At 51.6% G+C, this 27238-nt stretch overlaps 1 protein-coding gene across 1 annotated transcript in view; it reads right to left on the reverse strand.

Moving 5' to 3' along the window:
• The window catches only part of SH3PXD2A (SH3 and PX domains 2A), a 222551-nt gene that overhangs the window by 112664 nt on the left and 82649 nt on the right, over positions 1-27238 (reverse strand). The window lies entirely within an intron of this gene.

Here is a 27238-nt window from a genome sequence, read left to right on the forward strand (position 1 = left end):
TTTTGGCACAAAAATTGACACTTTTAAGTGTAAAAATATCTATGATGTTAACACTTTCAGAAAATTTGACATATGAAGTTTTGAAGCTTGTTGTCAATACAACAAAATAGCATACATATCAAATCATATATATATCAACATATGTGGAACCCCATCTATTGAAAAGAATCTGCATTATTAACTGGTATATTTAGTATACCAGGCATCTGTTGTCTAAATCTATCCTATTTCCCCCTGGAGAGCCTCCCTCCTCCATTCCTAGTCCTTGTGGTTCCGATGAGGCACCCCACACCCCCTGGCAACAAGGGTAGGCATGTGACCCTGCCTAGAAAACCAGAGTCACAGTGACTAGCTCAGAGGTAGGCAGGGAACCTGGCCAATGAGGATCAGCCCTGAGACTTCTGCTGGAGTCTTCTTTCTCCCAAAGTTGCTAAGCTGATAGGACAAAAATCTGGAGCTTCTAGTGCCATCTTTCTTCTTGCCTCAGAAGGAAACCAACTGAGAGAAAGGACCTGTGCCTGGCATAAGGTAGGGACTCAATAAATGTTTCTCGAATGATTGAAAAGCAGAGCCAAGAGATAGCGAAGGGCACATTTCTTGGACATCATTTGAGTGCCTGGATATAGCTGTTCCTGAACCCAGAGTTTACCTGGCACTTTTACTTGCATAAATAATGATTTTTTATTTAAACTGGTTGGAGATGGATTTTCATCACTTGCATTAAAGGAGCCCTAACTGAGATAACTACCATTGCACATGAACAAATGTGTAGACCACATGCAAATCCACTTAAGCGTCCTCTGTCTAGATCCAACGGAAGTACAGAGAGAGGCGTTGCTTCCCCAGGTTGTTTCCCCAGAAAGAGACCCAGACAGACCCAGGGACAAGGAGTGGAGTGCCCGTTGTTTATTTGGGAGGTGATCCTGGGAAGTACCAGTGTGGGGGGGAATGGGGAAGGAAGGCAGAGAAGGGGTGGAAGCATTACAGAGCCAGCTCCTCACTCTGCGGCTCCAGAGTGCAGTTCTGTTGAGGAACTCGGGGGTAGGAGTTGGGGGGAATGCCGATCATACCTCAGAGGTATCCCAATTGAGGGCAAGGAGGCTCAGGTATTTATCCCACCACCGCCTGGCTTGTCATTAAGCTTCAGAGAGCAAAACTCCATGGCACCTCTGGCTGAGTGCGCCTGGAGAGCATTAACTCCATGGTACCTCTGGCCGAGTGCGCCCCCTTGGCTAGAACAAAGCCCCCAGTTGCTCCCATGAGCAGCCTCTGGCAGGTAGAGGTGAATGGTAAGGGGACCTGGGGGCACTGAGAGCAGCTGTGACAGTCTTCCCTGACTTCCCGTCACCCCAGGTACTGGTCTCCAGCCCTGCTCCAGGGGAACATCTAATGCATCACGTGTGAGGCTTGTTTTCCATTCACGTCGCTCATCTCTCCACACAGGGTGTGAGCCGGAGGCCACAGGTTGCTGCTCCTTCCTCTGCAGCACCATACACTCCACTTAGCACCGGCTTTGCACACAGCAGGCGCCCAGTAGGTACTTTTGGCCATTCACGGGCCTCTCTCATTCTCTCCCTCAAGCTCTCCTTCCGGCCTTTCTCTCTGAGGCTGGGCAAAGGGGCCGTCTCCCCACCCGAGGGATGACACTGTGCAGACTGGACAATGTCATCAAGATGAATAGGCTCCACCACGTGTTCCTTTTGAAAGGAGATAAAACGCGATTTATCAAGACCCTGGCGACGGCCGCTGTTTCTTGGGGGAAGATGTCACAGATTTGGTATTCCTGGCCTCTCTGCCTCCTACCCTTTTTTGGTTGCCTGTCGCTTTATTGCCTGCATGCTGCAGGAGCATATGTGTGCAGCCATGGCGACAGCACGTTAAACATAAACGCGTGGCGTGAGGAGACCTGCTCTCGGGACTGACAAAACGACAGGCAGCCTGGGGCTGGGTTTCTGAGCCCTCAACCTGAGACCTGAGCCAGTTATGCGTCAGGAGCTGGAGGTCACCCAGGCCCAGTGACACCAGTGGTCAAGAGGTAGCTCACAGGAGCGGAAGGATCATCTAAGAAGCAGAGGAAACCAAAGGAGAGACCACAGGAGGGACCAGGGCCCACAGAGCGGGCATTGCCATGCGCTCCTTTTGAAAGGAGAGAAAACATGGCTTGACCATTCTCCAAAAATTGTACTCCTGCCCTTTCTCATCCTGTGGGAGACTAAAAGGGAAGGAGGGGGTGGGGGGACAAACTAGGGCCCCCTCCCAGACCACAACTCAAGGCTGGCCAAACCTCTGACTAAGTTTGGTATCTTTTTTTTTTTTTTAATATATTTTATTGATTTTTTTACAGAGAGGAAGGGAGAGAGATGGAGAGTTAGAAACATCGATGGGAGAGAAACATCGATCAGCTGCCTCCTGCACACCCCCCACTGGGGATGTGCCCGCAACCAAGGTACATGCCCTTGACCGGAATCGAACCCGGGACCTTTCAGTCCACAAGCTGACGCTCTATCCACTGAGCCAAACCGGTTTCGGCAAGTTTGGTATCTTAAGAGTATAAATATAGATATAGATAGAGTAGATACGTAGATCACATAGGACCTGACCCACTTGCAGACGGAACTAGTAAAAGACAGTTAAGAACAACTGTGATCGTTGAAGCGCCGGTGGTCAAAATGAAGTTCAATCCCTTTGTGACTTCTGACCGGAGCAAGAACCATATAAAAGGCATTTCAGTGCACCTTCCCACAGTCACAAGGAGATTATGTCTCTTCCTCTTTCCAAAGAGTTGAGACAGAAGTACAATGTTCGATCCATGCCCCTCGGAAAGGATGATGAAGCTCAGGGTCCGTGAGGACACTACGAAGGCAGCACATGGGTAAAGTGGTCCAGGTTTGCGGGAAGAAACCTGTCATCCACACCGAACAAGTGCAGTGGGAGCAGGCTCATCGCACAACTCTCCAAGCGGGCATTCCCCCCGCACGGTGGGTATCACTAGACTGAAGCTGGACAAAGACCACAGAGAGACCCTGGACCGTAAAGCCAAATCTCGCCATGTGGAAAAGGAAAGGGGCAGATACAGGAAGAAACAATTGAGAAGATGAAGGCATAAAGTGATCTGATATACAATGTTCATTACAACTTAAAGTAAAAAAAAAAAAAAAAAAAAAAACAGAAAAAACAATGGAGGCCTCCAGAAGGTGCAGCCGGTTCTGAAAAGGGAGGTGGGTGAGGTTGGGAGACGGTGGGAGGGCTCCTCACCCACGCTGGCATGGTCCCCCACCTTGCCCCTCGGGTTTCCTCTGCAAGTGAGGCGGCCGTGCCTCTGGGCTGGACCCCTCCAGCCCCAGGAGGCCTGAGGGTCTGCGCTCAGGTGCGGAGTCAGAGGACTTCTGTACCAGCCATTTCCCGGGGCATGTTTTGGAATCCCAACAGGGCTTCTCTCTTTCCCGCTGAAATCCTGACAGGAGCAACGTTTTCTTTTCTTGGGGCTTTGGCACAGGCAGCGGGGGCAGGAGGGGGAAGAGGGAGGGAAGATCTGGAAGGGATCCGATGGCCTCGACTTCTCTGTTAGGAATCCAAACCGCACTCTGAAAGCCAAACCGGTGACCGAGGGAGAGAGAGAAAAAGGAGGAGGAAAATCCCCATTAAGGAAGCCGAGACCACAGGGCATTAAAGGCCGCTTGTAAATATAATTCAGCCCGTTTATGGTGAGGCCAGGCTCCTGCCTGAGTCTTCAAAGCCAGGCAGATGCTGCCCCAGAAATGTGATAAGCATCGTCAGGAAGATTACACACGGGGCCTGAAACAGACCTCAGGAGTTAACTCATTCCTGAGAATGGGGAAGAAAGCTGCCAAGCCCAACAGGGTCCTAGCATGTAGGTGGAGGCCCCTCTTCCCGCCACTCTGGGCTGGGCTGAGAAGGCGGGACTCACAAAAGGAGCAGAGGGTAGAGTCCTGGGCTAGTGTCCTGCCTGGGCCACCAGCTGCTGGGCCACTGTGTGACCTTGCAGTAGGTCCCTCCTCCACGGGGCCCTCTGCATTCTCATCGAGACTGAAGGGCCGGTCCTTTTCCAGAGGTCCTAAGATTTATCTAGGAATTGAGAGGAGCAGAGGAGGTGTGAGACAAGTGGTAAAAGTAGCTAAGTGCTGACTCCGTGCCAGGCACATGCCGGGAGCTTTTCATTGGGTTTGGCTCCTTAATTCTCACAAAGTCTTTGAAGCAACTACTTTTAAAATTTTATTTTATTAAAAAAAATTTTTTTTTAAATATATTTTATGACTTTTTACAGAGAGGAAAGGAGAGGGACAGAGAGCTAGAAACATCGATGAGAGAGAAACATCGACCAGCTGCCTCTTGCACACCCCCTACCGGAGATGTGCCCGCAACCAATGTACATGCCCTTGACCGGAATCGAACCTGGGACCTTTCAGTCCGCAGACCGACGCTCTATCCACTGAGCCAAACCGGTTTCGGCTATTAAAAAATTTTAAAAATTGATTTTTAGAGAGAGAGAGCAAGGGAGAAGGGGGAGGGAGAGAGAGGAACATTGATGTGAGAGTGATACATGGATCGTGGCATCCCTCCTACCAAAGATGAAGCCTGAAACCCGGACATGTGCCCTGACCAGGAATCAAACCGGCAACCTTTTGGTCTACTGGGTGATGCCCAACCAACTGAGTCACACAGGGCAGGGCTGAAGCAAGGGCTTTTATTATCCCCACTTTGCCCAGGAGGAGATGGTGGCTCAGAGGCTGAAGGACTTGACCAAACTCACACAGCTATTAAGTGGCTCAGTTGGCATTTCAACCTGGGGTTTTGGACCTCGGAGGAAAAAGACATAAAATCAAAGAGTTCTTTGGGCTCCAATCTCACCTTGAGAGCCTTGGGGAGGACTTAGGATTTTATTGTGTGTGTGTGTGGGGGGGAAACATTATTAACATCTCCTCCGTGTCAGGTGCTGTGCCGAGGTCTGGGAATCAGCATCGGAGGCTGACTGAGAATTAAGCAAGCAATAACTTCGGAGGGTGGGCTATGCCATGGTACATGGGGTGCTGGCAGCCCTCACGAGGTCTCTGCCTATCATATACAAGTGAATGAATGACTGATTGAGTGAATGGATGAGCATGAATGGGTGAGAGCAAAAGGATGAATGGCTCAACAAAGCAGGGAATGAGAGGTGACCCCGCGTCTAGTGGACTTAGGTGAGAAAGAACTCTTGAAACAGCAAACCTCCCCATTCTTTTCTCTACCCCCTTCTCCTGCCCTGGCTGGGCAGGTGCCAGCCCAGTAGGACCAGGGGGATGCTCACCCTCACAGGTGGATGGGTGTCACCTGGGGGATGTTGATCTTTGCCCCAACCCCCAATCTGGCCTGACCTTCTCACCGCAAGTGTCCACTCGGGGCCAGGACAGGTGAGGCAATGGCTCAGGAAGGTGCACATGCTTGGGTGGCAGAGGTGTTTCTCCCTCCCTCCCAAAAATGCCAGGCACTTAATGAGGCATCTTCGTGGTACCTGATGGGTCTTAGCAGTGGCATTTCCTTCTAGACAATGACTTATTTCCAGAAGGTGAAAGAGGAGGACAGAGCTCCTTCTCATTGGTAGAGTGAAATGGGTAAAGAAAAGACAAGAGCTTCTGAGAGCAGTTAAACCCCTAAGCCCACCACAGCCTCCAGGGTCCTCCTTGTGAAATGTGATATCCACTGGGTTCCTTGAGCAGAAGTAGGGGGACAGGGGCCCAGGAAGAACAGACACAGCACCCAGGGAGCCCTGCCCCCCTCCCGCCCCCAGCCATGAAGGATCTGGAGCAACCTCCATGACTAGGAATGTGTTCTTGCAAATGGGCAGGCACATACTGCTGCTCAGGAGTGACAACAGGGCTGGCCTCCAGGCCTCCTGTATCCATCCTGGCTCATCTATTCTTGGCAACATCTACAATGTCTGTGTGTGAATGTACATATCTGCATATAACTCCCTCTGCCTTGCTTCTTTTGCCCCCTGGAATGCCATCCATCCACCCATCCGTCCATCCATCTGTCCATCCATCCATCCATCCGTCCATCTGTCCATCTGTCCGTCCATCCATCCATCCATCCATCCGTCCATCCATCCATCCATCCATCCATCCATCACTGTCTTGTCGGAGGGCCTGCTCCAGGTGCTGGGACCACTGCGGTGAATGAGCCAGATGGGGGCCCTGTTTGTTTTCTAACTGGGGGAGGGGGTGCCTGGAAGGGATACAGTATGCAATTTCATATCTAGTAAGTAGTTTGGTCACACATATATGTCTCCCCTCAGCTCTATAAAGAGAATAAAATACCAGATGGGAGGGGGGGTTGGGGTGGGGTAGGAAAGGGGAAAGGATTAAGATGTACGAACTGCCAGTTATAAAAACCGTTATGGGGACGTAAAGTACAGCATAGGGAATAGAGTCAATAATATTGTAATAACTGTATGGTGTCAGATAAGTTATATAAATGCCTAATCACTATGTTGTGAACCTGAAACTAATATAATATTGTAGGTCAACTATAATTGAAAAATTAAAAGAACAGAATGGTGAGCATATAAAATTAAAAAATGTCCATTAAAAAAGAGAGAGAATAAAAGGGGGCAGTGGGCAGGGCGTGCCTGGGAGACGTCGGTTAGTGGTCAGGGAGGCTGCCTGATGTCAGAGGAGACTTTGAGGAGGGCAAAGACCAGTCATGCAAGACTCCGGGCCAGGAAAGCTCCCGGCAGAGGCACCGCAGACCAAAGTCGGGAGATGGAAGAGAGGCGTGTAGGAGTCTTGTAAGCCACAAAAAGGAGTTTGGTTTTCTTCTAAGTGCCCTTGGGCCTGTCCACCCAAACCCCTCCCCACCCAAAGGCACAGCTGCCCCATCCTAAATCCTTCCCCACAAAGCCTTCCTTGAATGCCTGCCTGCCTCACCCTCCTTTGCCAAGCTCCTGGACCCTCTGGGAGTCACTCCACTCTCGCCCTCCCTCCCCTGCTGTCCTGGAGAATTTGTCAGGCAGCCGCCACCTTCAGGGCCCCCTCAGACCTTCCCAGCACCCCCCTCCTCCCAATGCCTCAGCCAGCTCTCCCCAGCCAGCCTGGCTTCCGAGGGCACAGGTGCTCCCGACCCTCGTCCTTCAGTGCAGCCCAGGCAGACTGGAGCATCACAGGGGACTCGCCTAAGAAATGGGACAGACCACTCCCCACCAACGACACTCCTGCCCATGGAATTGGATCTGAGGACAAAAAGGAAAGGGGGGGGGGATGCATTCGTTTCCTGGGGCTACTGTAACAAAACACCACACACTTGGTCGTTTAAGCAGCAGGAATTCATTCTCTCAGGAGTAAGGCCGGAAGATGGAACCCCGGTGTCAGCAGGCTGTGTGCCCTCTGAAGGCTTTGGGGAGAATCCTGCCTTGCCTCTTCCAGCTTTGGTGGCGCCAGGAGTTCCCTGGCTATGGTTGCATGGCTCCCACCTGTGCCTCCATCTCCACATGGCCTGCCCCTCTGTGTCTCTCCACATGGCCTGCCCCCTCTGTGTCCCATCTCAAATCTCTCTGATCAGGACACCTGTCTTCATTCAGGACGATCTCATTCTGAGATCCTTAACTTAACTACACCTGCAAAGACCCTTTTCCAAAAAAGGTTATATTCACAGGTTCTGGGGGTTAGAATGTGGACATATTTTTTTGGAGGGCCACTATTCAACCCATCACAGGGAGTTCTGGGAGAGTCCACAGGACTAGCAGACACCTGATGGGGTCTTGTACTCCTGACATTCTGTACTCCCTTCGTCCCTGGCAACGCCTGGCATGGAGCTGGGTGTAATGAATGTGGGTGCAGCCTGTGCCCTCGGGAGGGACAGGGGAGTGCATGCAGAGTGGGTCGGGGTCTCTGGGCCCTGAGAAGGGAGAGGCAAGCTGTGAGGTCTGAGAACTGAGTGGATGTTGGGGTAAAGAGGTCCTCTCTGGCTCTGCCGGCTGATGTGACCCCAGGAAAGAAAACACAAAGTTCCCAGACAAATTAGAGAAAACATGTGAGAGTTACTAGAGGTCCTCCCCCCCACCCCCAAGTGACAAGTATGCTATGGGCTGTGCTATGGACTGAATGTTTGTGCCCCCTCAAAAGTCATCTGTTGAAGTCCTCATGCCCAATATGATGGTATTCGGCGGTGCGGCTTTGGGGAGGTGGTTAGGTCATGAGGGCGGAGCCTTCAAGAATGAGATCAGTTCCCTTATAAAAGAGGCACCAGAGCTCCTGAGCTCCTCCCTCAGGCGAGGACAGAGAGAGAAGTCTGAAGTCTGGAACCGGGAGAGGTCCTCACCTGACATGCTGGCACTATGAACTTGAACTTCCAGCCTCCAGAACTGTGAGAAATACATTTCTGTTGCTTATAAGCTACTCAGTTTATGGTATTTTGTTACAGCATCCCAAACAGACCAAGACAGGGTGACAAGGCACAGGCAATGCCCGTGGGGGGAAAAAAGAAGGAGAATCAGTCTTCCCCGAATCTCTCCACCGTCGCAAGCCCTCTGACCTGCTGCAGTCTGGGGACGGCAGGCCATCTGCTCAGCCCCTGATGTAGCTGAGATGACACCCCCACTATTGCTAGCCTTCTGCCTGGCTCAGATTACACCTGCCACCCAGTCCTGCTTCTCACCTGCATTACCTGGCCTTGCTTGCTCTTTACCCGAACCAGCAGAGAGAACCATTGTGGCTGGGGGAGAGCTGAGGTGAGGCCCAGATGCTGAGGAAGTGGCCACATGCAGGTTCTGGAAGGACATGACCCCAGAGGGGAAGGTCCACAGCCCAGGGGGTCCTCACTCCATGCCCTGAGCTCTAAGATCCATGCCCAGAACCCACCTCTGGTGTAGTCTAGCATAGTAGGCATCTGTGGGCTTTGCCTGTCAGCGTTTTTATTACAGTGCCCTAACTTTCTTTTAAGGAACCATCCCTCCTTCATTCTCTGTCTGATTTTAATGGGACACATCTCACCCCAAACTCTTGGGGTTATCAATCAGTCCAGTCCAGCGATGAGCACGTGACCCAAGTTGGTTCCATGAGAATCAGCCTGAGATGTTTGCTGGGACAACCAGAAAGAGAAGGGCTCTCTTCTCCAGAGGCTCTTAACTCATAAACTGTAAGCCCCAAGTTGCTAGGAAGCTGCTTTGCATATATACCTGTTTCCACTGGGGAAAGCCTGTCTGAGTATGAAGTCAACAGAAGAAAACAGAACTGAGAGCTAGAGAGGCACACGATTTGGTCGCCTAGACCCAGCCATGCCTGAAACCACTGCCCCTGAAATTTTCAAGTAATACGGCCAATAAATCTTCACCTTTTTATCTTTTTTTAAATGTCACCATCTATCTTTTTATTTATTTAATTATTTTTTTAATCCTCACCCAAGGATAGTTTTTTCATTGATTTTTAGAGAGAGTGAAAGGGAGGGGGAGAGACAGAGAGAAAGATTGATGTGAGAGAAACACATCAACTGGTTGCCTCCTGCATGCGCCCCGATCAGGGCCCGGGCTGGGGAGGAGCCTGCAACCGAGATACGTGCCCTTGACCGGAATTGAACTCGGGACCCTTCAGCCTGGCTCCACCTTGTTTTCGTACACCAGATTGAGATGGGTCTCATCTTTGTCACCCAGAAGGCTTCTGACTAGTACCTCTGGCTCTGGCATTTGCTGCTGTGTGATATGGGACAAGTCACAACCTATCTGAACCTCAGTGTCCTCAAACAGCGACGCGGGCATAGTAATGCCCAACTCAAAGGGTTACTGTGAGGAGTCAATGAACTAGTGTACAAAAGCATTTCACACAGATCCCAGCCCATAATAACTGTTGAACAAATAGGATGTTTTATGGGCTGGCAATTCCAGGTCAAGCAGTTGGGGCCCAACCTGGCCCTGCCCATCTCCTCGCTGACCATGTGGACTCCACGCATTACAGTGTTTTCCAGGCACCCACTGTCCACCTGGCTTCCCTACTCAGAGTCAACTACTAACTCCCTTCAGCCTCAGCAACCTTTTGTGATTCAAACCCCCAGCCCCTAAACACACCACGTCTCCCACATGGATCCACTCCTCCTTTGAGGGATGTTCCTCCTCCATCGGCCCAATTCAAAGAGCAGAGAACACAACACACTGGAGAGGCAGCGATTACTCACTCCACCTGCCACCTTGGGGCACTCTAGGATGACTCAGCCAGGTGAGTCTCCCCAGCCAGCACCCTCCGCCCTCTCCCACACACTGCACTCAGGAAAACAGATACAGAAATCCACTGGGATTTCACCACGGATAAAAACCTTAGCCCTCGTGTAGCCACAGCAGCTTACACGAAGAATTAGCCCATATCTAGGAGGGGAAAATGGTCTCCTAAATTCTGGTTTGGAGGTTCCTAGACCTAGTACCAGTGCCAGGCTTAAGGGAACAATATCCTTCATTCCCCCACCCTCAGTGGGGCCTGGTGGGATTTATGGGTGTCTGCTAGAGATGAAAGCACCTCGTCCGGCACATCAAAGGTTAATCCATCTTTACTGAACCAGGTGGAATTGAAGGCTTTTTGAGCAGCCTTATAGAGCGGTGGGACCAAAACAATTTCTTTTCTTAAAAAAAAACTTTCTGGCCCTAGCAGGTTTGGCTCAGTGGCTAGAGCATCGGCCTGAGGACTGAAAGATCCCAGCCGGGTTCGATTCCGGTCAAGGGCATATGCCAGGTTTGCAGGCTCAATCCGCAGTGGGCGGGGGGGGGGCGTGCAGGAAGCAGCCGATCAATGATTCTCTCTCATCAGTGATGTTTCTATCTCTCCCTTCCTCTCCCTTCCTCTCTGAAATCAATAAAAATACATTTTTTAAAAAAACTTTCTGTATGGAGTATATTCATGTGGACAAGTGCTCATGCATGTCTATAACTCAGTGAATTGTCAAAAACTGAAGCCACCTATGTAACTAGCATCCAAACCGAGAAATAGAGCATCGCCTGTACCCGGAAGACCTTTTCGGCTAAGGAGCCGATGGCAGTGGAGTTAGCACTTCGGCACTGGTATGGATGTCAGAACTTAGACCAACTGGGGATATCCATTGCAGAAGGGGCACTAACACATTATTGACTTCAGTGCTATTTACGTTTATTCTCCCCAAGTTTATTTAAAAATACGTGCTTTATGATTTGACTCAAGTTATAGTAAACTTAAGTGCATGTGAGTCTGGAGCGAGGTGCCTTTTCATTGTGAAATGTGAACACTCTTCCGATTTATTAACTGCTGTATACAAGGGGAAATGCTTGCCTCTAGGACTGGCTTTGGGAAGAATAGTGTGAATAGACACAACCCCCCCTGAATCTGCCAACTGGGTCCCCCTTGCTCTGGAGAAGGACCAGGGTTGATCTTTGGCCTGACACAGACGGGAGGGATTCCATTCCTTGTAAGATCAACGTTGGATCACAGGCTGCCAGACATGAGCAGCCCAGGTCTTACAAATTGCCTATAAGGTAGCCAGCATCCAGGGGTTCCCAGCAGACACCAAATCAGAGAAGGATGTTGGCCACAATGGCACTGTTCACGTTGGCAGGGACGTGGGCTGGCCCAGCCCGACTCTGGGAGGCAGGCAGGGCACTGTAATTGACCTCTGGGGTGGCCCTTAGCTCCAGGGAAGGGAGAGGCTTCGTGATCATTTAAAGCGGCCACGCTGGGGCCAAATACCACTTGGGTGCCATTGGAGGTTCTTAGGTCTCATTGGGTGCCATTGTGGTCTCATTCAGAGATGGGCTCGGACAGGGCTGAACACCCTCAAAGGTGCTTGGTAAGCCCATGTCACATGTGCACTAACGGTGGGACCAGTGGCAAAGACTAAGGGACTGGCCTTCATAGCCACTGGTGTGATTTCACGTTCAAGCTGCATTTTCCTATTCCTGACCCAGTGGGAAGGCTAAAAAACCAAAATCAAAATCAAGGACCATTCAGCTGCTGGCAGTGGGAACAGAGGGTGAACTGCAGAGTGGATGCCCAGGCCTTTAAAACCATGTCCTGGGGCCGGCTGGCGTGGCTCAATGGTTGAGCGTTGAGCTATGAACCAGGAAATCATGGTTCGATTCCTGGTCAGGGCACATGACCAGGTTCTGGGCTTGATCCCCAGTGTGGGGTGTGCAGGAGGCAGCCGATCAATTATTCTCTCTCATCACTGATGTTTCTATCTCTTTGTCCCTCTCCCTTCTCTCTCTATAATCAATAAAAAAATATTAAAAAAAAGAAATAGCACACGGGATTAGCACAGCACGTGGTGCTGGGCATACAGAAGGGTTCGACTCAAGGCTCCTGTTGTCATAGGTAAGGCTGCGACCTATAGCCCATGTGAATTGTATGATGACTTTCTATCTTTCTGATTCCAAATCCTTCCCTCACCCTGACTTTCCGTCCTTTTCCACCCAGCAGCCAGAATAATTTCTTTTTCTTTTTAAAAATATTTTTGTATTGATTTCAGAGAGGAACGGGAAAGAGATAGAAACATCAATAATGAGAGAGAATCATTGATCGGCTACCTCCTGCAAACCTGAGACTGGGGATGGAGCCCACAACCCAGGCATGTGCCCTGACCTGGAATCGAACTGTGACCTCCTGATTCATAGATCGACGTTCAACCACTGAGCCACACCAGCCGGGCCGGAATAATTTCTTAAAACGAAACCTTTGCTGACACCTTTGCGCGACTTCGCAGTGCACTGAGAATAAAATCTAAACTCCTGTGCATAGCCTGCGAGGCCTCGCAGGATCTGGCTCACGCCTCCCTATCTCCAACCTCATCTCATCGTGCCAGCCATGCTGGGCTTCAGTCAGTGCCACGAACACGGCCAGTTCTCTCTCACATCGGGGCCTGCGTGCACGCTGTCCTCTCTCCCAGGACAGAGTTCCCGCTCGCTGCCCTTGCCCGCTAACGCCTCCTGTCCTGCGGGTCACCAGCTCATGGGGAGGCCTTAGCAGTCCACACCAGCTCATGGGAGGCCTCTCCTTCCTCTCTGTTTCCCTCCTAGAGCTCACCATGATCTGTGATGATCTCGCCTCTGCATATGAGGTCTTGTACCTCAGAGGACGACTCGCTTACTATTGTGTCCTCAGGGCCGAACACAAGGACTGGCACAGGGCCCTGCGCCAACATTTGCTGAATGGATAATAAGTATGAGCGTGTGTGTGTAGACACGTTCTCACTTTTGACTGTTTCCTTCATTTAAACACCGCCCCCTGCCCCCCTTTCACACACTCCCCGCCCCACGGCTCAGGCTGAGGCTGTGGCAGGGATGGGCTCGCCCTCCAGGACCCAGACAGAGCGGGGCCAGAGAGTGTGGTTAACTCAGAGCCGGCATCAGGGCCAGGCCATCCCCACTGGGTGTGGGTGTGGGTGTGGCGGGTGCGGCTGGTGTGGTGGGCAGTGGCTCGGCACCCTCTCTGTGGGAGCCCGGGAATAAAGGGCCCTATTCAGCCAGGGCAGCCCCAGTGCCTTCCCTGCCTGGGGAGGCTGCCCTCAGGAAAGGGGACTGTGGGATGCTGGGCAGAGCTTCCCGGCAGCCTCTCCCTGTGGCATGGCCCACAGTGGGGGACAGGGGGCAGGGGGCAGGGGTACAGGTAGGAATGAGCCAGGCACAGGGAAGTGGGAAAATGTTCCAGGAGGAGGGAAGAGGCTGAGCAAAGGTCCAGAGATAGAAGAGATGAGACACATATGATAAGCTGCAGTAAGGTCATTGTGGCTGGGGGGTGGGGGTGGGGCGGGGGGAAGGAAGCATGAATGGAGAGAGAGAGAGAGAGAGAGAGAGAGAGAGAGAGAGAGAGAGAGAGATGGAGAGAGAGAGAGATGGAGAGAGAGAAAGAGAGAGAGATGAGATAGAGAGAGAGAGAGGATGGAGAGAGAGAAAGAGAGAGAGAGAGGATGGAGAGGGAGAGAGGATGGAGAGAGAGAAAGAGAGAGAGAAAGAGAGAGAGAGATGGAGAGGGAGAGAGAGAGGATGGAGAGAGAGAGAGAGGATGGAGAGGGAGAGAGAGAGGATGGAGATGGAGAGAGAGAGAGGATAGAGAGAGAGAGAGGATGGAGAGGGAGAGAGGATGGAGAGAGAGAGGATGGAGAGAGAGAGAAGATGGAGAGAGTGGAGGTGGGTGGGGTGGGAGGCTACGGTGTGGGTGTAAGGGGTAATGGGGTGTGGGTGTGGGTTATGAGTGGTGCTATTAGGGACTGAATGGGTAACTGGGTTTCGATCACATGAGCCACATAAAGTAGAGCCATTAAAGTTGTGTTCAGAAATACACACCTGGGCTCCTGATCCTACAAGGTTGGGGACCACAATTTTCACCTGAAGCCCTTCTTCCTCACGGATCAGGAGATGGGCTTGCGGAGGGAGGGGAGTGTCCAGCTTTTAGGAGGTTCTTAACTATAACCTCCTGAATCAAAACCATGCAGGGAAGCCATTCCTGAATTCCTCGCCCATAGAAACTGTGTGAGACAATGTTCATTGTTGTTCTAAGCTGCTAAATTGGGGGGAGGGTGATTTGTCACGCAGCAATCGTGTATCTGCTGGAGAGCTTGCTTTGCTTAAGAAGAACTAAGTCACCGCTACCCAAAAGGTGGGCCTGACGCGAAGAAGGGTAGGGGGTACGAGGCTATGCAGAGAGCCTGGCACCGCTGCTGCACCTGGTATCAGAAAAGGCACGTCTGCCCACTGAGATGCCTCAGCCCACACATTTCTCCCAGGCAAACGAAATGCAGTGTGTACAAGGCAGAGACGAATGAGGACAACGAGGGTGTCTGCCTTTACTCCTGCCAGACTGTCACCCAGGTAGGTAGGAATAAGAAGCCCCTTTCATTTATATAGCATTTGGGGTCTTAGGAAGAACTCACACAACGTTACTGAATGACCTCTGCAGACAGCAAGATAGGCAGGCCCAGTACCCAGTCATTCATTCAACACATTTGCTGAGCAGCTACTATGTGCCAGGTAATACTCTAGGCATGGGGGAATGTATGGATTTCTTTATTTAATAAATACGTCTATATGCTTACTCTGTGTCCGGCACTGGCTTAAGCACTTCACAGATATTAGCTCAATCCTCACACCAGCTCAACATAGTAGGTACCGTTATTCTTCCCCATTTGACAAGGACACTGAAGTACAGAGAGGTTAAGTAACTTTCCCAGGGCCAAACAGCTCATAGGGTGCAATACGGGGATTAGAACCCAGGCACCTGGCCCTACAGTCCACCTTGTGAACCAAGATAAAATAAGGCGTGATTCCTGCTCTTCTAAAACTCCAGTTTTTAAAACCCCCATGGCCATAAAAGAAGAAATGGAAGCTTGGCTATATCTTCCGACTTTCCCCAAGTCGCACACTGCTGGGACCAACAGCCAGGTCTGATGCCAGGCAGCGTTCCTCTGCTCCACCACATGCGTCCGTACACAAAGAAGGTTTAGCAGGAGACAGGCACGTGGGCGGCGAACAAGGAGGGTGCTTCTGGGGCCCAGAAAGAGGGAGGGTTTCTGCAGGCCCCACCAGCAAGCTTGAAGTATCCCACCCAAGAGACACCAAAGCAACTGGCACAAGGCTCACTCGCTGTCGGGGCCATCATGATTTGTGACCGTCTGCTGCCCCGCCGGTATTCATGCCTCCAGATTCGGGGGCAGTGTTATTTATAGACCACGTTTCTATTTATATTTTCATTTAATTCTTGCTAACCCTAGCTGCATTCCCCCCACCCCCCACCCCCCAAAAAAAACCTAGAGAGGGGAGGATAAGAACTCTTTTTTACCACGTAAGTCAGGGGGCAAAGGTGAAGGTCAAAGTCTTGGCTGTGTGTGCAGTCTTTCAGCAGGAGCTCTTTGCAGGGAAGCATTCAAGACAAGGGAGCTTTCTACACTTTCCAAAGGAAATGGGGGGCAGGGAGGGGAAGGGCACAAAGCTGGCCTTATCCAGAGGCAGCCACATTCTGCCAATACGGGAGGATTGGAGGTTGGCCTAGAAGACCTCTGCTCCCCTCAAATGTTTTTCCTTTTGCATGATGTTTCATCATCAGACACTCATTCCTTTGGTCTTAATAGCTGTTAGGTCACAAAATGTCCGGACCGTGAGGAAACCGAGGCAGTATCAAGGCCAATCCTTGTAGTTCACATACGGGGAAACTCAGGCTCAGGCAGAGGCTAGGACCTGTCCTCATGGGGGAGTCTGAATGAGCACATGGAAGTCTATTGCAACGCACAGGAGACCATCCCGAGGTGGGAGGAAGAGCTGTCAGACACGGCAAAAGAAGCTGGGGATACTAGAGACGGCTCAGCATGTCTCTCTCACCGAGTTTCAGGAAGGAACAAGTAAGCCATGTGCTGTTTCCTAAGGTTCTATTTGGTGCCCCACATGAAAACTTCCTGATTTTAGGATCACATAGAAAAACAAAGGTAAAGTGGGACTTCTTTCTTCCTCATTTTCAGTGTCTTGTTAAACTGTGGTTGAGTAAACACTATCTGTGATGACTGTCGGTATCTGGTTACTTTATAGGTTTGTGTTTACCCATGTCCTTCTGGGTACTATGCCTGCAATGCCGGCATCTGCCACTAGGTGGGTGGTTAAAGTTAGGTAGGTTAAGTGAAAGGTACCAGAAAATGATGTAATCTAGACCTTTACTGTAGGAATTGGACACTTACAAAAAAGGGGGGGGGACAACATTGATCAAACTTTAATTGATATAAATAAAGAAAGCAATATAAAACTTGAAGCAAAGTTTTAAAGAAATGAGAAAACACCTTGTTGTAGGTGGTGTACCCACCATTTTATATCAAACTTGAACTATTAATCTCCAGGCAGTACATCCGTGGTCAATCTCACTCTGTAGCAGGCACTTCTAGGACATAGAAAATAGTGGCCGAGAACGTGGGCTTAGAAGTGTTAGGACTGGGGTTTGAATCCCAGCTCTGTTTCTTACTAGCTAGGTGGCCCCGGGCAAATCAGGTACCCATGCTAGCCTGTGAGTCTTCCTCTATAAAGTGGGGTGGCTGTCATTAATTGATAAAAATGTAAGCACATGAAACCCTTAGTGCATTATCTGGCAAACATATGTACTTAATAAATAGTAGCTATAATGCTTAGGCAGAAATCTTCTCTAATTTACAACTATTAAAAGTTCCAAGCCTTGCCGAGACCGGTTTGGCTCAGTGGATAGAGCGTCGGCCTGCGGACTGAAGGGTCCCGGGTTCGATTCCGGTCAAGGGCATGTACCTTGGTTGCGGGCACATCCCCGGTGGGGGGTGTGCAGGAGGCAGCTGGTCGATGTTCTCTCTCATCGACGTTTCTGGCTCTCTGTCCCTCTCCCTTCCTCCCTGTGAAAATCAATAAAATATATTTAATAAATAAATAAATAAAAATAAAACAATAGAAAAGTTATTTAAAAAAAAAAAAAAGTTCCAAGCCTTGCCCAGCCGGGTGTAACTCTACAGCTGAGCGTCGACCCAGGAACCAGGAGGTCACCGGTTCGATTCCCGGTCAGGGCATATGCCCAGGTTGCGGGCTCGATCCCCAGTTTGGGGTGTGCAGGAGGCAGGCAATCAATGATTCTCTTTCATGATTGATATTTCCATCTCTCTCTCTCTCTCCCTCTCCCTTCCTCTCTGAAATCAATAAAAATATATTTTAAAAAAAAGTTCTAAGCCTTACATATAGTTCCTCAGAAAGCTGTTTGAAACTTCTCCCTATAATCAATTCAACAAAAAGTTATTCTAGGCCACTCGGCTCATATGCTAACAGCTATTCCACCTTTTCTCTTTCAGGAGCAAATCTTACTTGAACCATCTTCACCAATTATCACGATTAAAGTCGTAAATTCACCTTTCAGATCAGAAACCAGAAGCCAACGTGAAAACCTTGCCCATGAGAGAAGGCAACAAATTATCAGTCACCACTCTCAACTCTCCTCCTCTGGCTCCCTCACTTCGAAGCTTAGGTCTGTAATCGCTTTATACAGAAGAGCAAAAGATACTCCTTTAAAATCTGTTTATTTCTTTGTTTTAATCTCTTGCCGGTGATTCCTTAAAGGAGACACAAGCCTTCCCCGCTCCTAACAGTACAATTACTGGACACGTGCCATGCTGTCTTCAAAACACAGAGGGCTCATAGGCCAATCCCTCCCATCTCCAATCAGAGAGGCTTCTGAAATTAAAAGCCTTAGCAATCGCCTTGGCCCCCAAATTCACCTCAGCTTGGAAGGGAGGGGAGAAAGAATTTCTGACTGACAGCTGATGAGGGATTGTGGCTGGGGTCCCGAGCAGCCTCCTGGTTAAGCTGGTGATGGGAGACAGAGGATTGTGCTGAGACTTACACCCCCTCCCACAGGGAGCCAGGAACAGGCAGGCAACTCAGGGATATGCAGGGATATGAGGCCAACAGACCAGCCCTCACCAAGCTACTTGCATGAAGCCTCCTCATCTCCCTGTGCACCTCTGCTGAGGTCAGAAATCAATTCACCAACAGATTTTGTGGTTTATGGTATGTGGGTGGACCGAGCAGTGCTTCTCAAACTTTCCTGTGCATATAAACCACCTGTGCATATCGTTAAGCTGCACACTGACTGTGTGGGTCTAAGGTGGAGTCAAGACTCTGCATTCCGTGTGTGTGTGTGTGTGTGTGTGTGTGTTGATTTCAGAGAGAGAGAGGGAGAGATAGAAACATCAATGATGAGAGAGAATCATTGATTGGCTGCCTTCTGCACCCCCCACACTGGGGATCGAGTCCGCAACCTGGGCATGTGCCCTGACCGGGAATTGAACCGTGACCTCCTGGTTCATAGGTCAGTGCTCAGCTACTGAGCCACGCCAATCAGGTGCTGCAAGCTCTCAAATGATGCTCATGCTGATGATCTGCAACTACATTTTGAGCAGCAAGCCTTGAAATGAGACCTCACAGGGGGAAAGGATCCCAGAGAGACAGCTCACCATTTTGTGATGAGCCCGATAGTAATGTAACGAGGAGAGAGTGAAGATAGGGAATGTGTAAAATAGAGTTGCTTTAATCAAGCTGCTAAAGTTGCTAACATTATGAAGGTATAAGGAAAGATCCTATTCTTTTTTTTTAAATATATTTTTATTGATTTCATAGATGAAGGGAGAGGAAGAGAGAGATAGAAACATCAATGATGAGAGAGAATCATTGATCGGCTGCCTCCTGCACACACCCTACTGGGGATGGAGCCCACAACCAGGGCATACGCCTTTGACTAGAATCGAACCTGGGACCTTTCAGTCCGCAGGCCAACGCTCTATCCACTGAGCCAAACCGGCTAGGGCAAGACCCCATTCTTGTTCTCACCAGCTTGGAATCTTAAATTCTTTAAACTCTCCAGTCCTGTGTCAATACCTGGTTGTACATTTGGACACACACCAGACCTCCAGATAACCCCCTATTGCCTCCCTGCAGGACTCCCATGTTCAGACCATCCGAGTCCATTGTCCAGACCACCGGACGTAACCAGTCCTCCTGACACCAACCCTCTACCACCTGGCATCCATCATCCAGACCCCTGACATCTGACTGATATCTGTCCTGGACCAATCCTAGGGCTGATTAGTCTCAAGAATGCAGGACTGATTAGTCTCAAGAATGAACGTTTTCAACAAGAACTCATAACTTTTCTTTCTTCTTCAGAACACTTCGGGGGTTTTGCCTAGGTTTGTTCCCAGTTTGCAAACTCTAAGACCCTTGAATAAACCTTTATCGTTTATTTCAAAGCCTCCAGACTTTTTGAGTTCCTTCAACACTAACAATCACCTAATCCTCACCGCGTGCTGAGTGCTTACTGTGTGCTTCACCGATAACATTTCATTTGGTGCTCTCAACAGCACAGGCGAGAGTGATGAAGGAGATGTAGAGATGCTGAGTAAGGCTGGCCCACAGCTCTGGAGAGGCTGAGTCAGGATGTGACTCAGGGTTGTCTGGTTCTAGGGCCTCTGGTGCTGAAGTGCAATGCTTACCGGCCTCGAAAACTCCCAGAAAAGACAGTTTCAAGTCAGACAGCTAGCACCAAGTAGAAAGACCCGATGTGGACCCAGGTCTGTTCGAGCCCAAAGCCAGGTTCAGGTCTGTCAGAACCACCTCCACACTCCGGGACCGGCCGAGCTGAGGAGACACAGCTTCCTTTGGCAATGCAACTTTGGAAATTCTCCCTGAGATCTGCCCCAATTTGTTCTCACTAAGGTAAAATCCAGCTGGCCCCTTGTGCTGCCCTGGGGGAACCAGAAGTATAGCCCTTTCTCCTCACATCCTGCCCCTGAAGGGTAGAGAGGGCTGGTGCTGCCAGCCAACCCCCACCCACCCCCTGGCTTCCTCCCCTGCCTTCTGAAGGGGCATTCAGGTGAACAGACTCCATGTTCAGGCGGTGCCAGTCCCTCAGGCCCAGTGTGGTCTGGAGCCCAGGCAGCCTGGCATCTGGGGCCTCCTCAGTGGACATCAGTCCTTGGGAGTGTGGAGGTGAGGGGGAGGTGTTTGCAGGGCTCAGAGCAATGGTACCACTCGGGATGAATGGTGCATCAGTTCACATGGGCCTGGGGCGTCTCCAAGGGTCAGCTCCATCCTGCCAGGAAAGAGCTCTGGCTTGGGCTTTGTCCTTAGGCCTAGGTCCAGTTGGGGTGAGCTTGACTAGCAATGGAGGGGTCAGGCCAGAGATACTGCAGAGACCTACCACCAGTGCCCCTCGGCTCCTAAGAAGGAGGCGGGGCTGAGCTCCCTCTCAATGGACGCAAGTGTTCTCTCTCCTCCACCACCACCCACTGCTGCCCCTGCTACCCCCAACAGAAACCTGGACCCAGAAACCAGAATGTCCAGTGCCTGGAGGCTCCTGGAGAGGGAGGCTGATGGCAGGGACTCCCCACCACAAAGCATCTTTCATATGAGCCAAAGGCTTCAGCTATCTCAGGGAGGAGGGCGGAAGTTATTTTCTTTCAGCCCCAGCAGTGATGTCCAAGGTGGGCGTTGGGGGAGGGGTGCTGGGAAATGCTCGCTCTGCCATTTGGGCCAGGGCTACCCCCAACAGAACCTGGGCATCCTCATCCTCTCCCTCATCCCAGCACCCACCCATCAGCAAGGCCTCCTGGCTGTTCCTCTAAAATACCTCTCAAACCTACTTCTCTCCACTCCCTTGCCCAGCCTCGACCATGCCACCCTCATCTCTTGCCGGACCTCCCCCACCTCTAGCTGGTCTTCCTGCTCTCGCCCCCCGTCCCCTGCACCTTGCCCTTCCAGTGTGTCTGACATGCCGAGGGGTTCTTTCAAAACAAAAATCCGGCTCTAGCTGGTTTTGCTCAGTGGATAGAGTGTCAGCCTGCAGACTGGAGGGTCCCAGGTTCAATTCTGGTCAAGGGCACATGCCCAGGTTGCAGGCTTGATCCCCAGTGGGGGGCGTGCAAGAGGCAGCCGATCAATGATTCCCTCATCACTGATGTTTCTCTCTCTCTCTCTCTCTCTCTCTCTCTCTCTCTCTCTCTCTCTCTCTCTCTCTCCCTCTCTCTCCCTTTCTCTCTGAAATCAATAAAAATATTTTTAAAACAAACAAAAAAAAAAACAAAATCTGGTCATGCGGCCCCTCAGCCTAGAACCTTTCAGAGACCTCAATGCACACAGGACAAAGCCTTTTCCCTTAGAGTGGTCGGTGTCTAGGGCACAGCCTGGCCCTGTGTGGCAGCCACGCTGAAAGCTCGCTCAGCCTCCACAACCAGGCTTGTGGTGGTGCAGAGGTCCAGCACCTTCTTCCTTTCTCTCCCCCCGCCCCACCCAGCTGCCCCCTGGCTCTCCCCTCTGTCATACCTGGGGGCTCAGGTACCTGACCTGTCAGTCACCTGCACTTGAGCATGAGTTTACTGACAGCACCATTCCTAGGGCACAGCAATGTCCTCTCTACGCATGGAGTGAGAGGATGGTTGGGTATCATGTACGTAAAGAATTTCTTGGGGGGCATAAGGGGGTTGAGGGAGAGATGAGTAATGTCACTGAGACCTGAAATCACTGGGATCTGGGGATACTGCCAACATGCAAGGGATTCCTGGTTGCTAGAATTTACCTTACTCACTTTTGAGCCACAGCAATGAACAAGAGCTACATCAGAATCCAGTCCGATAGAACGCAGTCCAGGGCGCGCTTTTCTGCATGTTAAATTAAATGGGCTAATTGAGACCTCGAAAAAAGGTGCGTTTCTGCTTAAATCAGAGGCTTCTTGGGGAAGATACCCTAGCACCGTGGTCGGCAAACTGCAGCTCGCGAGCCACATGCGGCTCTTTGGCCCCTTGAGTGTGGCTCTTCCACAAAATACCACGGCCTGGGCGAGTCTATTTTGAAGAAGTGGCGTTAGAAGAAGTTTAAGTGTAAAAAATGTGGCTCTCAAAAGAAATTTCAATCGTTGTACTGCTGATATTTGGCTCTGTTGACTAATGAGTTTGCCGACCACTGCCCTAGCACATGCTCCATTCAGGGCTGAGGATTTGGGGTGGGTGTTTAGGAGGCTGGTTCCCTTCCAGAAGCATCTCTGGCTCAGGAAGGCACAGAGCACGTTGTAATGAAGTGACCAGACTCTTTCCCCGGTCCGGAACCGTGGGATGACACGGGGCAGGGCTAGGGGGCCCAATCCCCACTTACTTCCAAAAGTAAACGGATTCTTGAGTGGCTGCCTCCTGCAAAGCTCATTATTCCCAGTGAGGCCTGGCAGCTCTGGAGCCGAGGACTGCGATGCTGGGGCCCCTGCTGTGTTATCAGGTGACGGGGCCAGGGCTGCACAGCCTCCCCCACTGCTCAGCCTAGGTCAGCCATCTGAGTCATCAACTCTTCAGAAACAAGCTCCTTGCTGCTTTGCAAGTGGCCACAAGCAAGGAAGGAGAAGCAAGAAGTGTGACTGGGGAGGAAATGCAGCGGGGGAAAAGCTGAATCAACAGAGAGGGCAGGGAAAGGAAACCCCACATTTGTGTCCCGCAGCAAAGCCACCGGGAACGACAGGCAGGCCTCTCCCTGTGCAGCTCACACAGCGCTGTCCATGTGTTAACTGCTTGGAATGTCATCCTAAACCACAATGATCCCATTTGACAGATGAGGAGACTGACCCCGGAGGCTGTTTTATGGGGCCAGCACCACACAACTTATGCACACCTGTGGAGCCGTCTTGTTCCTGGGCAGGCCCCTCACAACCCCACTTCATTGCTTGTTGCTGTTCTTCAAACGCAGCACACCCTCCGTCACACTCGGGTCACTATCCTTGCTGTCTCCTCAGCCTGACACTCGGGGCCCTGATCTGCCCAGGCCTGGCTCAGTTCAGGTGTCACCTCGGCAAAAAAGGCCTTTGTGGACCACCCGATCTCAGATGCCCCGCGCCCAGCTACCTGTCGCTTGACTTGGTTATTTTACGTTCTGGACGTTACCACTATCGGATTCTGTTTGCTTTCTGCTCCCCACTGCAAGGTGAACTTCCCGAGAACAGCGCCCCGGTCGAACTTGTTCCCAGTGACGTCGTCAGTGGCTGCAGCCGGGCCCGGCGCAAAGCAAGTGCTCAGTAAACACCTTGGGCAGGAATGGACACGCTTTTCCACGTAGCGTTCAAGGCCGGCTGCCGACAGCCGCCCTGAGAACCGCCCGCCCCAGATTACAGAGCAGGAGAATGATTCGGGGGGTGGGGGCAGTAATTACGGCAAGAGGAGACCCAGCGTTTGCAGAGGAGGGTCAGAGGAAGCCGCTCTGAAAACAGCGCCCGGTGCCTCTCAGGCCTATAATCTTGTCCGTCTTTTCTAAACCCTGACATTACCAGCAGACGCTGTTTTGCTTTCTCCATCACGTAGGCCTGTCTTTTCCTACCGTCGGAGGTCATCAGTGGGGCTCAGAGACCTCTGAGGCCCTCTCCCTTGGGGGTGCAGTAACTGCCAGCTGCCTCCCTCAGCGCTCCCAGGGAGGGCTTCCTCTGGGGCATCTGGCGGAGATTCGCAGAAACGCCGACGGCCCAGGGAGAAGGCCAGCTCTCCCCACGCCGTGGACCGGCTCTAGCTAAAGACATCCCTTCCCCCCTGTTTCCTTCTGGCCTGGAACAAACACCGGATCTGCTGCACAGGGCTCCGGGGGCAGGGAGAGGAAGGCCCTGGAGACCCTGCTAACAATTCCCCCAGCTCCCTCCGGCACTGTGGCTCCACACGGCCTCTTCATGAAGGGGCTGGTGTGTAAACGGGTGAGCTGGCACAGATCCGAGCATGCCCGCTGTCTAAAAATACATGCCTCCAAGCACAGAAGGTCACGAGGCTGCCTGCAGGCTGGCAGCACCTACCTTGGTCACGGCTGTGGGCTCACTTTTCTTCCTAAGCTATCCAGTTTCTCCACGACTCATCGACCCAGGAATACATACACGTACGGGTGGGACTGACTCGGCTATTGGGGTGAAGGGGCTTTCTGGCAGCTCCAGGGGACAGTGCCAGCCAGCCCGGGGACACAGATGGCTTGTGGAGGGAGGAAACCTCGCACAGCCGTGGCGGAGTGAGTTCACCCCTCTCTGCCCCGCTGCCTGGCTTCTGACGTCTCTGGGTCCCCGGTCGCAGTTGTTTGCTTTTTACATCAGCAGCGACACACTTTAGTTCACTCTGCAATGACCATTTCCTCCCAGGGAGCCTCCTTGGACTGGCAAACTCAGGATACACAGGAAATCGACTCCAATCCCAGGATGGGCAACAGGAGATGGATTTTCCACAATAGTCTTTTAAAACAAGGCAGAAAGTTCTATGTAAACAGCAGGCTGCTCTGAGAGGCGGCTGACCGCACCGTGCTGAGCCCGGTGTCCTAAAGAACTTCATTTCCACCCACAGAGCAGGAGGCCCCAGAAAGCACAAGGTCCACTCGCTGTGAGAGCCTTCTCCCCGGCTCCCTTCCTTTCTGTATGTCTGTCAGCAGGGCGCTAGCTGCCTTTTGTTCTGGATTATCTTTCAAAGGTGTTTGCACAGCAAACAGCCTTAGACGACAGAGGCAGTGTCTCAGCTTGTTTGCTTTTGCCTGGGGAGACCGAGAGAGTGTCTTTCTCCAGAGCAAAGGGGGTAGGTAGGCCGAGACCGGTTTGGCTCAGTGGATAGAGCGTTGGCCTGCGGACTCAGGGGTCCCGGGTTCGATTCCGGTCGAAGGCATGTGCCTTGGTTGCGGGCGCATCCCCGGTGGGGGGTGTGCAGGAGGCAGCTGATCGATGTTTCTCTCTCATCGATGTTTCTAGCTCTCTATCCCTCTCTCTTCCTCTCTGTAAAAAAATCAATAAAATATATTTAAAAAAAAAAAAAAGGGGGGGGGGGTAGGTAGGCTCCAGGCACTTCTCCTGTGAGGTAACCCGCTAAGTGTGCAGGCATTCCTCTGGGCCCCTTGAACTCGGGGGCAAGGAGAACTGGAGGCAATGGGACTTGGAAGCAATGGGGCAGCTGCATTTATGGAGCACTTACTACAGGACGGGCACGGTGCAAAGTGCTCTACATGAATCCTTTTTGTAAAAAAAAATATATATATTTTTATTGATATTTTTTTTTACAGAGAGGAAGGGAAAGGGATAGAGAGTTAGAAACATCGATGAGAGGGAAACATCGATCAGCTGCCTCCTGCACCCCCCCTACTGGGTATGTGCCCGCAACCAAGGTACATGCCCTCGACCGGAATCGAACCTGGGACCCTTCAGTCCGCAGGCCGATGCTCTATCCACTGAGCCAAACCGGTTAGGGCCACATGAATCCTTTTCATCCTCACCACAATCCCATAAGAGTACCAATAAGGGAGGCCCCTGGTCGGCAACTGTCAGGTTATCCTCTCCTGGGGTAGCTGGTGTGGAGGGCAGCCCTGGCCCAGAAGTCAGAGATGAGAGTTCTGGTGCTGGCTATACTTCCTGGCTGTGTAGCTTGTGTCAGTCTGTTAGTCTCCCTTGGCCTCAATTTCCTAGTCAGTAAAATGGGGGTATAACTTCCCTGGGAGGATCCAATGAGTTAGCTATGTGGCTGTGCTGTGTAACATGCTGGGCACAGGTTAGGAGTTGGTTATAATAAAGGCTTTTTTTTTTTTTTAGGTCCTACTAGAGGCCAGCTATACTTCTAAGCACCTGAATGTTCATTTTATCCTTACAACAGCCCCAGGAAGTAGATATGATTATCGTCCCCTCTTTCCAGATGAGGAAACTGAGGCATAAAGAACACTGGACCACCAGAGCCAGAGTTTCCAGGGCGGAGCCAGGGTTTCCTGGGGCGAAGCCAGGCAATCTGACGCCCGAGACACTGGGCTATATGGTAGCAGCCGGACGGAAGCGTGCGCTTCACTCCACCCTCCTACCCCACCCAGGCTTCCAGGTCAGCTCCAGGGCCCCCTCTTTCAGGGGTGCCTTCCTCAATTCACAATGGGCTCCTGCTCCAATCAAAGCTGGAACTTCACAGCGCAGAGAAGGTCACATCCTGTCTTAACCGGTTCCCTAATTGGGGAGTAGGCCTTGTCTCTCTCACTAGCTTGAGGATTCCCGAGAGGACAGAAATAAGACCACATCTCCCCTGACCTACCAGGCCACCCCAGCCCCACCCTGGCACTTATTCCTGGGCCTGGCATAGGCTGGGCCCTTCATCAACACCCACGGATGGAACGATGACGAGGCGCTCTTTCCCTGGAGCACTGGCTGCTCCTCATGCCCAGCACCAGGGCACCCACTGGCTTCATGTTGGTTCTGGGACACTTGTGACCAGAGCATCCCAGCGGGGCTCCCGGGACCCTGGTGGGCAGAGCGCTGGACTCTACTGGCGCAACATCTAAGGCCATCACAAACCCGGGTGTTGGATGTTCCAAGTTCCCTCCCGGCAGCGCAGGGCCAGGCCGGGCACGAAGCCTCGCCTGGGTGGGTGGCGTGCTGGGAGGATGGAGGGGATCAGACAGGGAAGCGTGCTCAATTTAAGGTTCTCCGTGGTGACAACGGGAGCCAGTGACAAGAGTTCAGCCTGCGGTGTTTTATCCTTTCCTAGGAGAACTTGATCGCTGTGCTTTTTGTAAAAAGGACCCCCAAAGTCCAAGAGCTTGAGAAACTCCTCGGAAGTTACATGACCCGGGGCCAGAGATGGCCCTGGGATGGTAGGAGAGGCCCCTGTGAGGACAGCGGGCCTTCAAAATCAGGGACTTCCAACCCCCTGGGGACCGGCTGACACGCAGCTTCCTAGGCCTGCCCTGCCCAGAATGTCTGGCTTCGCAGACAGTCTTTTCTTGGCCTAAGGACTCCCCCTC

Source organism: Eptesicus fuscus, chromosome 17, assembly GCF_027574615.1.
Source record: "Eptesicus fuscus isolate TK198812 chromosome 17, DD_ASM_mEF_20220401, whole genome shotgun sequence".
Classification (NCBI taxonomy): Eukaryota; Metazoa; Chordata; class Mammalia; order Chiroptera; family Vespertilionidae; genus Eptesicus; species Eptesicus fuscus.